The following is a 15,999-nucleotide window of genomic DNA, read 5'->3' as shown; positions in this document are numbered from 1 at the left end:
TAACCGTGCTAGGCTCCTAGGTCAATAAGCAGCAACTTAAAGTGTGACAAACACGTAAACAGAATAATATAATAGTAAGCTGCGCTAGGGTATCATTCTATACTCGGATCTCTCTCAAGTGACAGTAATAGCATGCAAAAACCTAAATTCCATTACCACGATTCTCAGGAATCACAAAATAATCTACAAATGGGGATTTCCCACAAAATTGATTATTGAAAAGGGCAATTCCTCTCACACAATATCAAGATCCTTCAATCTTGGGGGTTATTGCCAAAAATGGCACAATAATTCTGGTTGATTAGTGTTTATACTCTCTTTCACTACCAGCATAGAAATCCTCTTCCAACGTACCTTCAATTTTATAATATTTCTTTCTATTACCTATTTTTTTTTGCATACCTTTTGGAAAGGACTGCTTTTAGGAGCTCTCTGGTTGATGGTCCATTGTCTACAACCCAAAGAAAACAGTGTAGTTTACTGCACCCACAAGTTGCACAACAACTCCACTTTTTTTTACAAGTTTTGGTTAATTTCCTACTGTTTGAATGCCCCTCCCACTGAAAGCATCTTTCACAATAAATGTCTTCTAACGTTTTCATCCTACTGTACAACAGCAACAAAATAAAGTCAAGAAACAACAGATCTCAATATGGCAGAACTCAAAATATTTTCCCTTAATGTCAAAGGGATTAACAGTCCCTACAAAAGAAAATCTTTATGGAAAGATGCTCTAAAAAGCAACAGCGACATTGTATGCAAACAAGAGACACATAATGCGAGTGACAACCCACTTAAATTCTTACACAGAAAATTCCCTCATATGTTTTTCGCAGACTATTTGAAAAAAAATGGCTACCATTTTAAAAGACTCTGTCACCTTTCAACTACTTGATAATATGTATGATCCACAAGGAAGATACCTGATTTTAGTGGCCAATATTGACAACACAACTTTTACAATTGACAACATATATGCTCCCATCAAAAAAAACCTTACCAGTTCATACAAAAAATGATGCAGACAATAAGGTAAATATAAAAAGGCAACCTTATCATTTGTGGTGACTTTAACGCTCCTATGGACCCGACCATTGATACCTGCAAGGGATCTCATACTGTAAGAAATGGTTTGGGAAACATACTATACATTAAAAACGGCATTAACTTGTGTTCCTTCTGCTATGGGAAATATTTCAGAATTTTCGAGGCTATCATGGTTTTTAAGCATTGTGAATAGAAAAGCTGGGTTAGAGATTGAATTGGAATATATAGTTATTTTTAAGAACCTAATCTTTACATTGTTTGCATGGCTTACAGACAAAAATTATTTTAGAAAATCTGTACCAATAATGATAAAAAAATAGATAAAAATAACCATTAAAAAAAGTATGTTTTTGCCTTGGTTTTTTTTTGCTTGTTTTTACACGAAATGTGTTGTATTTTGTTTATTTATTTATACTTTTTAATTAATAAAAAAAATTCTCAAGATGCTATTATGTGCCTTTTTTCCTATTGTCTCAAACTCTCAAATGACAATAGAAAAATATAAAAATTAAAAAAAAAAAAGTAAGAAAAATGTGTTTTCTTTTTTATAGATTCTTTTTAAAACCTTTTTTCCTGACAGACTCCATGGCAGCATACGTATCGGGTTTAGTCCCGCCTCCAAACCTACCCTATAGGACATCCACTCCCATAAATCTTTGCACCTGTTCAGCACACGTGTTCCTTTTTTGTCCTCCTACGGATTACCTGTATCCTACCCGTTGGATCCCAGGAGATGGATGACTCTGCCAACCTGGTATTGAGTGTTCTCCAATATGCCCCAGCTGTTGCGGGTTATGGAGTGGGGCTAAATTCTCTATCTGCAGCTTTGGCCAGAGAACCCAGCTGCTGCGGGTGGCCTATTCCCCATGTGAAGTCTGGTGTATGTGCATGTCCATCCGTGATGGCTAGTTGATCATTGGTGGCAGTGAGTACTTTATGTTTTATTTTACTCCATTGCAGCTAATTTTTGTGCAGGGTTCGGGCTTTATGTTCTTACCTATTGTTTCTTCTCATCCCTGGTGGCTAGTGCTCCAGGACCGGTCAGCACTTCACTTCCTAACCGGCCGCCGGTTTGTGCGTACTGCGCGAGCGCCTCGGGAACGAGGCTTGGTTTCCGCACATGCATAGTAGCGGTGCGGCACATGCGCAGTAGCGATTTTCGGCGCCACTGGATGATGTCAGCGGGCGCCATATTTAAAAAGCTCAGAGTGTCAGCAGAATGTGTGGATTACACATTCTGCTATAGGAAGGACAGTTTTGCTGCCAGTAAAGCGTTTTTTTCCTGCTGCCACTCTGCATTAAAGCCACCCAGGTTCCTGGTGAGTACACTGGCCCTAGGGTTAAGGGGGCCCCCCCGGGCCCCCCCTCCTCCCCTCTCTCTTCCTTTTTCTGAACCCATTGTCCGGCTCATCCCTGCATGTCAGCATCAGAATGGAAACCTCTCCGCCCTCCTGCGGTCAGCCCGCCCTTAGCAGGTACTCAGGGCTTGGGGGTTGGGGTGCTTAAAGAGGGGGATTGGGGCATTATTTTTGTCCCTGGCTCCCTGTCTGTGTCCACCTTGTTTCCTTTGTTTTACAGCCCCCCCCCCCCCCGGTCGGATGTTCGACACTCCTCACACAGGAATGAGCGTCGATCAAGATCCCATCACTGGCATTCTTCGTCAAGATCCGCTCAGAGATCCCTGTCGGGCTCCCAGCATCATGGGAAGGCGCCTGCATCAGCCGGCCCCTCACCACACCCAGATAGAGCGGGTTGTTGGGGGTGTGGTGCCCGAGTCCCAGAAGGTAAGTCCATGTGTGACAAATGTTTCTCCCAGGCTGCGGGAGAGAGGGACAGCTCGGACCAACGTTTGGAAGCTCTTGTGAAGAGGGTCGTCAAGGACTCCCTGGCAGAATTAGGAGTCAGTCAGACTCAGAGCCCTGAGGTGATCCCTCCAAGTCCTCCTCCTGCAAGAGTACAGTCTCAGGAAGAATTTGAATCCTCTCAACCCAGTCACCCGTCAGAGGACCCTTGCTTGGGTTATGAGTTTGCCCTCATCCCTTCCCTTGTTAAAGTAGTCAGATAGACTCTAAATTGGGAAGATCCAACTGCAACAGCTCATCAAGGAGCATCTTAACTTCCCCTTTGTGGGCGAGTTGGGGGAGATCATTACAGAAGAATGGAGTAAAGTGGAGAGGAAGAACTCCATGCTTTCCAAGATGTCTAGGTTGTATCCTTTCAAGGAAAAGGATGTGAAAAACCTAGAATTTCCTCCCTTGGTGGACGCAGTGGTAATGAGGCCGGTCAAACATGTGACCCTCCCGCTAGAGGACACGATCTCTTTTAAGGATCCTCTTGACAGAAGGATGGACTCTGATCTGAAGAGTATCTATTTGACAGCAGGTATGGCTTTAAAGCCGGCCTTGGCCTTGGCGGCAATGTCCAAGGCTATGGAATTGTGGTGCGACTCATTGGATGAATCCTTTCGGAGTGTGTAGGAGGAGGTGGCCAGAAGTTCCCCAATTCAGGAACTTAGGATGGCCTCGTCTTTTCTGGGGGAGGCTTCTATCAACCTGATCCCTCTCCTGGCTAGGGTTATGTTGCCCTCAGTGACAGAAAAGCGGGCTCTTTGGCTCCGCCCCTGGGCCGCAGATCCAGCATCCAAGCAGGTCTGGTGCCGTATTCCCTTTGAGGGCTCCTCCCTCTTTGGGAATAAGCTGGATGATGCCATAACCCGGGCTACAGGCGGCAAGTCTGGTTTTCTCCCTCAGGATTGATGCCTTCTCAATACAAAGAAGGGGCAACCCAGGAGATATGTTCCGGATCGCGCCAGAGAAGCGCGCACCTACAGGCCTGGCAGAGAGTTCAGTCGCAATTGGAGGTCAAGACAACCCTCCTCTTGGAAGACTTTGAAGCGTGTCCCTTCTGGTGACCGGGAAACTATGAAGTCCTTTTGAGATTGGGCCCACTCAGGCATGTCGGGTGGGGGCTCGGTTGCTACAATTCTAACATGTCTGGGCGGCCTCAATCCAGGACCCCTGGACTGTCAGGACAGTCTCATCCGGGCACAAGTGGGCTTTCAACTAAGCACCCAGATCAAGATTCCTGCCTATAGCTCTGCCATCATCAGGAGAGAAACGCCAGGTACTACTTTCCTATGTAGAGTCTCTGGTGTCTCAAGGGGCTGTCATTTCCGTGCCAGAGCCCGAGCGAGGCCAGGGAATTTATTCCCCTCTTTTTCTGGTCCAGAAGAAAAACGGCTCATGGAGACCAGTCATAGATCTAAATCAGTACATCAGAAAGGAAAGATTCAAGATGGAGACACTTCTATCTATCCAACAAGCGGTCCAACCAGGAGACTGGATGGTGTCCATAGATCTAAATGACGAATATTTTCATGTCCCTGTTGCAGAGGAGTTTCAGAGGTATCTCCAGATTGCAATTTACTTGTCTCCCCTTCGGGCATTCCACATCTCCACGGACCTTTTCAAAAGTCTTGTTGGCTGTGGTAGCTCTGCGGAGGACAAGAGGCATCCGGCTTCATCATTATCTAGACGACCTCCATCTTCTTTCTCAAGACAGAGATCAGTTGTTGGAGCACCTAAATCATGTTGTGTCCACCCTCCAGACATTCGGATGGCGGCTGAATTTGGAGAAGAGCCACTTAATTCCCACCCAGTCCCTCATCTATCTCGAGGCCTTGTTCAATACAGCGAGAGCGACAAAGTTTCAGTGGTCCGGGACAGAATTCTTCATGCCCTCTCAACTACTCACCTCTGAGCTCGTCAATGCTTGAAAATTATCGGAACCATGGTCGCAGTGGCTCCCATGGTGAAGTGGGCATTATGGAGAATGAGACCCTTCCAGAAATGCTTCCTTCAACAGTGGGACACTTGGCATCTGGATCAGTCCATCTTCCTTACCCCGGCCATGAGAGCGAGTCTTCCATGGTGGCTGCATCAAAAACATCTGCTGAGTTGCCACTCTCTTGTGCCAACCTCATGGGTGGTGTTGAACTCAGATGCCAGCTGCACAGGATGGGGTGCTCTAAGCCTCACAGAGGTGGCTCAGGGCAGGTGGAACTTTTCCTCTCAGGGGATGGTTTCCAATGTTCTGGAGCTATGGGCAAACTTTCAAGCCCTAAAAGCGTTCCACCACTTGACAGAAGGGCTTCCAGTAATGCTCAGGCTGGACAACACATCGGCGGTCGCTTACATAAGGAAACAAGGTGGAACACGCAGTTGGTCCTTGCTGTAGGAGGTTGAACCGATTATGACCTGGGCACAGAAAAACTTGTCCGACCTATCGGCAGTATATGTTCCGGGAGTCCAAAATGTCCAAGCCGACTTTCTATCTTGCGTGCAGTTGGAAAACAATGAGTGGTCCCTCTACCAAGAATTCTTCAGGTGGATCCTGTCCCTGGGATTCTCCCCGGAGGTCGACCTCTTTGCCTCCCCCTGCAACCGCAAGCTGCAGAGGTACTATATGAGGTTCAGGGATCCCCAGGCTCTCGGGGTTAATGCTCTCATGGATCAATGGAGGTTCCGCAGAGCCTATGCCTTCACTCCAGTCCCGATAATCCTACAGTAGTGGCGGTGATACCATTCTGGCCCAGCAGGCTGTGGTTCCCTCTTTTAACACTCATCAGTGTTCGGGATCTGATTCCGCTGCCCCTCAGGTCGGATCTGCTGTCTCAAGGCTCCATACTTCCTCCTTATCCTGCTCAGCTACATCTGAAGGCGTGTTTTTTGAGAGGAGAAGGGTATCCTGAAGAGGCTATTTCTACACTTCTGAGTGCCAGGCGGAGTTCAACTAAAGGATCTGGTCGACATTCTCCTCACATCTGGCTGCGAGGTCTGATCCTCATTCCTCCATCAAAATTCAGGATGTGTTGAGTTTTCTGCAGTCTGGGTTAGACCTTCCGCTTTTTAGTTAGCTCGCTTAGAGTTCAGGTATCGGCTATTTCAGCATTTATTGGCATCTCTTGGGCTAGCCATCCTCTGGTACAACAATTCTTCAAGGGGACAGTAAGACTCAGACCCCAGAAGAAGCCAAGATTTCCCAAATGGGATCTCCCTTTAGTTCTGGACTTTCTGTCACAACGTATTCGTGATACAGCTGAGCCTCTTACCATCAAGGAGTTGACGTTGGTGACCGCTTTCCTGGTAGTCATTACATCTGCAAAGAGAGTCTCTGAGATTGGAGCCTTAGGGGCGCAAGAGCCCTTCCTAAAATTATTTACGGACAGAGTAGTCCTAATCCCTTTGTTGGAAGAAGACCAAAAGTTTTCCTCTGTCTTTCACGGGAACTCAGAAATAGTTTTAGGCCTTTAGGCAGGATGAGGGCTCATCTGTCCATCCGCTGGATGTGGGTAATTGCCTCAAGCAATATCTGGAAGCTACGGTTCCCTTCCGGCAGTCAGAGTATCTGTTTATCTCTTTCAGTGGGAAGAACAAGGGACTACGAGCTTCATCAAGATCTATCTCTTCCTAGATCATCCAAGCTATTCAATGGGCTTACATGGCTAAGGGTTTGACTCCTCCAGTGGCAGTTATGGCTCACTCGACTCGGAATGTTTCCACTTCCTGGGCAGTCTCCAGACATGTCTCTCTTGAAGTGATTTGTAGAGCAGCATCCTGGTCTTCCATAAATACCTTTTTGTCTCATTATTGTGTTGAGCCAGCTGCTCTTTCCTCTGTTAATTTTGGTTTACAAGTCCTGTCGGTTGAAGGAGTTAATTAAGCTTTTGTTCAGCACCTGCCCACCCTGTTTGTGTATGGCGAGTTATTTCCCGATACGTATGCTGCCATGGAGTCTGTCAGGAAATGGAAAATTGATATCAAATACTTACCGTAATTTTCCTTTCCTGATGGACTCCATGGCAGCAGGAGTTCCCTCCCAGTTTCTAAGGAGGATAGTTACAGAACACGTGTGCTGAACAGGTGCAAAGATTTATGGGAGTGGATGTCCTATAGGGTAGGTTTGGAGGTGGGACTAAACCCGATATGTATGCTTCCATGGAGTCCATCAGGAAAGGAAAATTATGGTAAGTATTTGATATCAATTTTCTGTTTTTTGTAATTTTTTTTTTTTATCATTTTATCACATCAGTCAGTGTTTATGATCATGCATGTTGTGATAAATGAAAACAAAATTCAATTAAAAATGGGAAATTTGTGTTTCAAAATATATCTTATTTCCCTATTTCCCTTGCAAAGTTTAACATTTTTGGTGTATTTTGCATCATCTCAGATTTTTCATTTGCACAATAGCAGTTGAAATGTTCATCTTGTTTCCCAAAAAAATAAAAAAACTCAAATAACAACAGAATACACCAAAATAAGTGGAAAAAAATGCAAGGGAAATGACACTGAATGTATTATTTTGGGGGCTTTTTCATTGTTGTGTGACATCGGTGCTTGATTCTGGTTTTATACTGGGGCATGATCAGTAATTGGGCACCTGTATCAAACAATAAAATAAACCAAAAATGTAAAAAATGAAAGGGTATTTTATTTACAAACAATATGCTAAAAATTGTATTAATATTATTATTTTTGTTAATTACTATTTAACACTATTTTACACTATTGTAAAATATAAACATTATATGTAGTTTGTTACATGCAATTATTAATATTTCATCATGTATCTGAAATGAAAGCTGTCTAGATAAATACAACATTAATTAGCATTGTTACATTTTTTTTTTCTTCGACTCCCTTGACACCCCCAGTGGGATTGCTCATTTGTAGAAGTTTTAGTTGTCTTTTTACTAATTAGAATCCAAAGTTTGCAGATGCTGTAAAAAGGCTTTAATAGACTAATCTTTGAGTGTCCCTAATTACCTTTGTTAGCCTGACTGAGCTTACAGTAAATGCAGAATAATTGCTCCCAGTGGATGCAACCGTTACATATCAAGTCAGTTTTGGGGATTCCTTATTTGGCTATTGATGAGTCTTGTTATCTTAGGTTGTCATTTGGGGATTTATAATGTTAGGAAGGTAACTATAATACTAATGAGATTTAACACGTTACTTAAAATGCTCTCTTGGAAAAGCAGAAAAAGTTAAAAGAATGTACTTTTTAAATTTACAAGGTTTATTTAAACATAAAAAATAATTAAAAAATCAATAACACACTGAAACACTGCCAATATATGTTCAACTATATATTATGTGCAAATATCGAATGCAAAAATCACAAAAGTCACCATACATAGGTAAAATGAAATATTGTAGCTAAATGTACTTTTATTTACAAAATATTAATTACAACATTTACTCAACATGTTGGCCACAGCTTTCTACACACACACGAAATAATCTTCCCCACTCATGGTGAAGATGTTCCAAGATATTTGTTGTTATGCAAGTAATTGCATTTCAAACGCTTTCCTTTAAACCAGAGGTGTCAAACTCAATTTCATTGTGGGCCTCATCAGCATTATGGTTGACCTCAAAGGGGCGCTTGTACAGTAAGACTATAACAATTTATGCAGGACTTTTTTCTCTCAGAGAATAGGTGCAGGAACTCAACCATGCTTCCCACCGAACCACAACAAATGATGGGTGTGGTCAAATTGCAGAGTGGGAGGATCTTAAAGGAGCAATAAAAACCAGGAGTGAGTTAAGTGTGGAGTTCAAGGGTGCACTACGTACAGAGTGAAGAGTTCAGGGGTGCGCCATGTATAGAGCACAGAGTTCAGAGGTGTGCTATGCAAAGAGCACAGAGTTCAGAGGTGTGCTACGTACAGAGAGCACAGGATTCAGAGGTGTGCTATGCACAGAGCACAGATTTCAGAGGTGCACTACGTACTGAGAGCACAGGGTTCAGAGGTGCGCTACGTACAGAGAGCATAGTTCAGAGGTGTGCTATGTCCAGAGCGCAGAGTTCAGAGGTGCGCTAAGTACAGAGTGCAGAGTTCAGAGGTACGCTACGTACAGAGAGCAGAGTTCAGAGGTGTGCTATGTCCAGAGCGCAGAGATCAGAGGTGCGCTAAGTACAGAGAGCAGAGTTCAGAGGTGCACTAAGTACAGAGCGCAGAGTTCACAGGTGTGCTATGTACAGAGAGCACAGGGCTCAGAGGTGTGCTATGCACAGAGAGCAGAGTTCAGAGATATGCTATGTACAGAGTGCAGAGTTCAGAGGTGCGCTACGTACAGAGTGCAGAGTTTAGAGGTGTGCTATGTACAGAGCGCAGAGTTCAGAGTTGTGCTATGCACAGAGTTCAGAGGTGCGCTACGTACAGAGAGCACAGGGTTCAGAAGTGTGCTATGCACAGAGAGCAGAGTTTAGAGGTGCGCTACGTACAGAGTGCAGAGTTCAGAGGTGCGCTACGTACAGAGTGCAGAGTTTAGAGGTGGACTATGTACAGAGCGCAGAGTTCAGAGTTGTGCTATGCACAGAGTTCAGAGGTGCGCTACGTACAGAGAGCACAGGGTTCAGAGGTGTGCTATGCACAGAGAGCAGAGTTTAGAGGTGCGCTACGTACAGAGTGCAGAGTTCAGAGGTGGGCTACATACTGAGCGCAGAGTTCGGAGGTGTGCTACGTACAGAGCGCAAAGTTCAGAGGTGCGCTACGTACAGAGCGCAGAGATCAGAGGTGCGCTAAGTACAGAGAGCAGAGTTCAGAGGTGCGCTAAGTACAGAGCACAGAGTTCAGAGGTGTGCTATGTACAGATCGCAGAGTTCAGAGGTGTGCTATGTACAGAGCACAGAGTTCAGAAGTGTGCTACGTACAGAGTGCAGAGTTCAGAGGTGTGCTATGTACAGAGAGCACAGTTCAGAGGTGCGCTATGTACAGTATGCAGAGTTCAGAGGTGTGCTACGTACAGTATGCAGAGTTCAGAGGTGCGCTAAGTAGAGAGTGCAGAGTTCAGAGGTGCGCTATGTACAGAGCGCAGAGTTCAGAGGTGTGCTATGTACAGAGAGCAGAGTTCAGAGGTGTGCTATGTACAGAGAGCAGAGTTCAGAGGTGCGCTACGTACAGAGCGCAGAGTTCAGAGGTGTACTACGTACAGAGAGCAGAGTTCAGAGGTGTGCTATGTACAGAGCGCAGAGTTCAGAGGTGCGCTACGTACAGAGAGCAGAATTTAGAGGTGTGTTATGTCCAGAGCGCAGAGTTTAGAGGTGTGCTATGTACAGAAAGCACAGTTCAGAGGTGTGCTAAGTACAGAGACCAGAGTTCAGAGGTGTGCTCTGTACAGAGAGCAGAGTTCAGAGGTGTGCTCCATACAGAGCGCAGAGTTCAGAGGTGCGCTACGTACAGAGTGCAGAGTTTAGAGGTGTGCTATGTACAGAGCGCAGAGTTCAGAGTTGTGCTATGCACAGAGTTCAGAGGTGCGCTACGTACAGAGAGCACAGGGTTCAGAGGTGTGCTATGCACAGAGAGCAGAGTTTAGAGGTGCGCTACGTACAGAGTGCAGAGTTCAGAGGTGCGCTACGTACAGAGTGCAGAGTTTAGAGGTGGACTATGTACAGAGCGCAGAGTTCAGAGTTGTGCTATGCACAGAGTTCAGAAGTGCGCTACGTACAGAGAGCACTGGGTTCAGAGGTGTGCTATGCACAGAGAGCAGAGTTTAGAGGTGCGCTACGTACAGAGTGCAGAGTTCAGAGGTGGGCTACATACTGAGCGCAGAGTTCGGAGGTGTGCTACGTACAGAGCGCAAAGTTCAGAGGTGCGCTACGTACAGAGCGCAGAGATCAGAGGTGCGCTAAGTACAGAGAGCAGAGTTCAGAGGTGCGCTAAGTACAGAGCACAGAGTTCAGAGGTGTGCTATGTACAGATCGCAGAGTTCAGAGGTGTGCTATGTACAGAGCACAGAGTTCAGAAGTGTGCTACGTACAGAGTGCAGAGTTCAGAGGTGTGCTATGTACAGAGAGCACAGGGTTCAGAGGTGTGCTATGCACAGAGAGCACAGTTCAGAGGTGCGCTATGTACAGTATGCAGAGTTCAGAGGTGTGCTACGTACAGTATGCAGAGTTCAGAGGTGCGCTAAGTAGAGAGTGCAGAGTTCAGAGGTGCGCTATGTACAGAGCGCAGAGTTCAGAGGTGTGCTATGTACAGAGAGCAGAGTTCAGAGGTGTGCTATGTACAGAGAGCAGAGTTCAGAGGTGCGCTACGTACAGAGCGCAGAGTTCAGAGGTGTACTACGTACAGAGAGCAGAGTTCAGAGGTGTGCTATGTACAGAGCGCAGAGTTCAGAGGTGCGCTACGTACAGAGAGCAGAATTTAGAGGTGTGTTATGTCCAGAGCGCAGAGTTTAGAGGTGTGCTATGTACAGAAAGCACAGTTCAGAGGTGTGCTAAGTACAGAGACCAGAGTTAAAATTGATGTTCTTTTTTCCCACAAATAGCGCTTTCTTTTGGTGGTATTTGATCATCTCTGCGATTTTTATTTTATGCGCTATAAACAAAAAACAATTCTGAAAAAAAAAAAAAACAATATTTTCACTTTTTGCTATATAACATTCCCCCCCAAAAAAATTAAAAATCAATTTTTTTCATCATTTTAGGCCAATTTGCATTCTGCTACATATTTTTGGTAAAAAAAAATCTCAATAAGCATTCCAATTGGTTTGAGCAAAAGTTATCACGTCTGCAAACTAGGGGAAAAATGTAAGTCGTTTTTATTATTTTGTTATTTATTATTTTTTTATTAACATTTTTTTTTTACTAGTAATGGCGGCGATCAGCATGTTTTAGCGGGACTGCGAAATTGAGGCGAACAGATCGGACCCCTAACTGACCTTTTTGACACTTTTGGGGGGACCAGAGAAATATGCACTGTTACTGTAATAATGACACTGGAAGGCAAGGGGTTAACCCAGGGGAAATCAAAGGGTTAAATGTGAGTATAGGGGGTGTTTTTTAACTGTGGGGTGGATGGGCTTGTGACATCAACACAGAGACCTGTGTTACTAAATAGGAGGGGCACAGGAGCTCTGCACTGATTCCAGAGAGAACAAATTGTGTTGTAAACACAGCAGACCGCTGTTCTCTCTTCAAGGTGCAGAGTTCAGAGGTGCGCTACATACTGAGCGCAGAGTTCGTAGGTGCGCTAGGTACTGAGCGCAGAGTTCGGAGGTGTGCTATGTACTGAGCGCAGAGTTCGGAGGTGTGCTATGTACTGAGCGCAGGGTTCGGAGGTGCACTACGTACTGAGCGCAGAGTTCGGAGGTGCGCTACGTACAGAGCGCAGAGTTCAGAGGTGCACTACGTACTGAGCGCAGAGTTTGGAGGTGCGCTACGTACAGATCGCAGAGTTCAGAGGTGCGCTACGTACAGAGAGCAGAATTTGGAGGTGTGCTAAGTCCAGAGCGCAGAATTTAGAGGTGTGCTATGTACAGAGAGCAGAGTTCAGAGGTGCGCTAAGTACAGAGAGCAGAGTTCAGAGGTGTGCTACATACAGAGCGCAGAGTTCAGAGGTGTGCTACGTACAGAGCGCAGAGTTCAGAGGTGTGCTATGTACAGAGAGCAGAGTTTAGAGGTTCGCTAAGTACAGAGAGCAGAGTTCAGAGGTGTGCTATGTACAGAGAGCAGAGTTCAGAGGTGCGCTACGTACAGAGAGCAGAATTTAGAGGTGTGCTAAGTCCAGAGCACAGAATTTAGAGGTGTGCTATGTACAGAGAGCAGAGTTCAGAGGTGCGCTAAGTACAGAGAGCAGAGTTCAGAGGTGTGCTACATACAGAGCGCAGAGTTCAGAGGTGTGCTACGTACAGAGCGCAGAGTTCATAGGTTTCCTTTGTACAGAGAGCAGAGTTCAGAGGTGCGCTAAGTACAGAGAGGAGAGTTCAGAGGTGTGCTATGTACAGAGAGCAGAGTTCAGAGGTGCGCTACGTACAGAGAGCAGAATTTAGAGGTGTGCTAAGTCCAGAGCGCAGAATTTAGAGGTGTGCTATGTACAGAGAGCAGAGTTCAGAGGTGCGCTAAGTACAGAGAGCAGAGTTCAGAGATGTGCTACATACAGAGCGCAGAGATCAGAGGTGTTCTATGTACAGAGCGCAGAGTTCAGAGGTGTCCTATGTACAGAGAGCAGAGTTCAGAGGTGCGCTAAGTACAGAGAGCAGAGTTCAGAGGTGTGCTACATACAGAGCGCAGAGATCAGAGGTGTGCTACGTACAGAGCGCAGAGTTCAGAGGTGTGCTATGTACAGAGAGCAGAGTTCAGAGGTGCGCTAAGTACAGAGAGCAGAGTTCAGAGGTGCGTTAAGTACAGAGAGCAGAGTTCAGAGGTGTGCTATGTACAGAGAGCAGAGTTCAGAGGTGCGCTATGTACAGAGACCAGAGTTCAGAGGTGTACTCCGTACAGAGTGCAGAGTTCAGAGGTGTGCTCCGTACAGAGAGCAGAGTTCAGAGGTGTGCTATGTACAGGACCTCTTTTTTTGTGAGATCTGGGGTCAAAAAGTCCTCAGATCTCAAAAGTACACTAAAAGATGAAAAAATAAATAAATAAATAATAAAATGAAAAAAAAAATGGGGCCTTTAAACCGTTTGCTAGGCAACGACGTTTGCCGTCGCTCCAGTCCTCCAAGACCATAGAGTCAAGCGAGGGCAAGCTTGCCCTCACTCGACACCCTGTCTGTGAGGATCCGGGACCCGATCATTTTCCCCGTTGCCGGCGTTTCCTGTAAGCGCGGAAAAATACCGGGATGCGGCGGGAGGGGGCACCTCTTCCGCCGCCCCAGAAGGGTGATCCCGCGGCGAATCCGCTGCTGGGACCACCCATCTCGGAAAGCCGACCGCCCGCAGTTTAAAAAAATACCAGGGTTATGGCAGCTATCTGCTGCCATAACACCGGTATTTAGGTTTAAACTGCCAACGTATATAGTCGTTGGGCGGTCGTTAAGTGGTTAAAAAGCACCCACTACATGAGTAGAAAATCCTGTCCCTTACCAGCATACTGTAGAGAAGGACTTTTGCCCTTTGTGTGGTATCTCTACAGAGGTCCAACTCACTTTCTGCTGAGTCGGACTCGGAGCAAGAGCTTTTTAGTTAGCAGAGAGGATGAGCTTTACTGATTGGAGAGTTAAAGCTATGACTCAGCAGGGGTTGTGGCAGACCTCTGTAAAGAGACCACTGGTTCCAAACAGAAAGCAAGGTTCATTTTCTCCAGCATGCTTGCAGGGATCAGGCTCTTCTTCTCAGGCTGGTGCTGCTTTCTAACAAAAGGAACTGTAGGACTTTGCCCACATTTTGTTTGGCGTTCCTAGAACATATGTAGCTGAGTTAAATTTGAAGTTCAGCCTGGCTTTTAAGCTTATAGTTTTGGACAGAGTGGAGACTGATTACAACACCTGTCAGTTTTTATTGCAGTATTTGACTGTTAGGGAGATTCCCCTTCTATATTTGTTCTGTTTTCCATTATCATTAAAAGTGAAAGTAAAAGAAACCCCAAATTTTGGGTTGTCCCCAGAAAAAAATTCCGGGGAAATTTTTCAATTTGGACACTAGTTCTGGTGGTGACCTGGATGTCCCCAAGAAATGCCCTTAATTTGCAGGGATTTCCTCTCACTTCCTGTTTTGGGTATGGGACAGGAACTGGTGGTAAATCTCCCCAATGGGACACATATGGCAAAAAATAAACTGACAGGGGTTATACCTCTCCATTACTCTGTCCAAAACAAAAAAAAAAGTTTTGCCTATAGTTCATTCCTAATTATGATGACCCAAGACAAACCAATCTTCATGGGAGTGTGACACGTACAGCGCCCCCAAAATTCCATCATTATAGACTTTAACTACTTGCCTTCTGTGCACTTAAACACCCTTCCCATCCAGGCCAATTTTCAGCTTTCAGCGCTGTCACACTTTGAATAACAATTGCGCGGTCATGCTACACTGTACCCATTTGAAATTTTTATCATTTTTTTCACACAAATAGAGCTTTCTTTTGGTGGTATGTAATCATCTCTGGGTTTTTTATTTTTTACAAAAAAAAAGAATAAAGACAAAAAATTTTGAAAAAAAAAAAAAGTTTTTCTTATTTTCTGCGAGTAAATTTTGAAAATAAATTTTTCTCCTTCACTGATGTGCGCTGATGAGGCGGCACTGATGGGCACTGATAGGCTGCACTGATGGGCACTGATGAGGTGGCACTTATGGGCACTGATGAGGTGGCACTTATGGGCACTGATGAGGAGGTACTAATATGCCGCACTGATGAGCACTGATAGGCGGCACTGAGAGGCGGCACTGAGAGGCGGCACTGATGAGCACTGATAGGCGGCACTGCTGGGCACTGATAGGCGGCACTGCTGGGCACTGATAGGCGGCACTGCTGGGCACTGAGAGGTGGCACTGCTGGGCACTGAGAGGCGGCACTGAGAGGCGGCACTGATGGGCACTGATAGGCGGCACTGATGGGCACTGGCGGATGGCACTGGACACTGACGGGTGGCACTGATGAGCGGCACTGATGGGCAGCACCATCAGTGCCCACACTCAGTGCCCATAGTGCTGCCAGTCAGTGCTCATCAGTGCCTAGATGAGCAGGCACTGATGGGCACTGACTAGCAGCACTATGGGCACTGATTGTGGGCATTGATGGGGGGCACTGATGGCGGGCACTGTGGGCACTGATGGGGGGGCACTGTGTGTGTGTTTTTACCTTGTGTAATCAGGGCACTGGTGATCAGTGCCCTGATAACATTCTCCTGTGTCCCCGGCGCTGTGAGGCTCCCCCTCCTTCCTCACACTGCAGTGAGGAAGGAGCGCCGGCGATGAGAGATGATCTCATATGTTTACATATGAGATCATCGCTCATTGGACGGCCAGATCACGTGGTGAATGGCCGCTGTGATTGGCCATTCACCACGATCTGTGATCGGCCGTGTTCAAGGGACACGGCCGACACAGATTTTCCCCGCAGCGCGCTTGCAGGAGCGCGCTGGGGGCGTGTCACTGGGAGGCCGTTTAAAAACGGCCTCCCGAAAATTCGAATCCGCGCTGCAGCCGTATATAGGCTGTAGCG

Source organism: Pelophylax lessonae, assembly GCF_965119305.1.
Source record: "Pelophylax lessonae genome assembly, chromosome: 2".
NCBI classification, from domain to species: domain Eukaryota; kingdom Metazoa; phylum Chordata; class Amphibia; order Anura; family Ranidae; genus Pelophylax; species Pelophylax lessonae.
Note: the sequence above shows the minus strand (reverse complement) of the source record.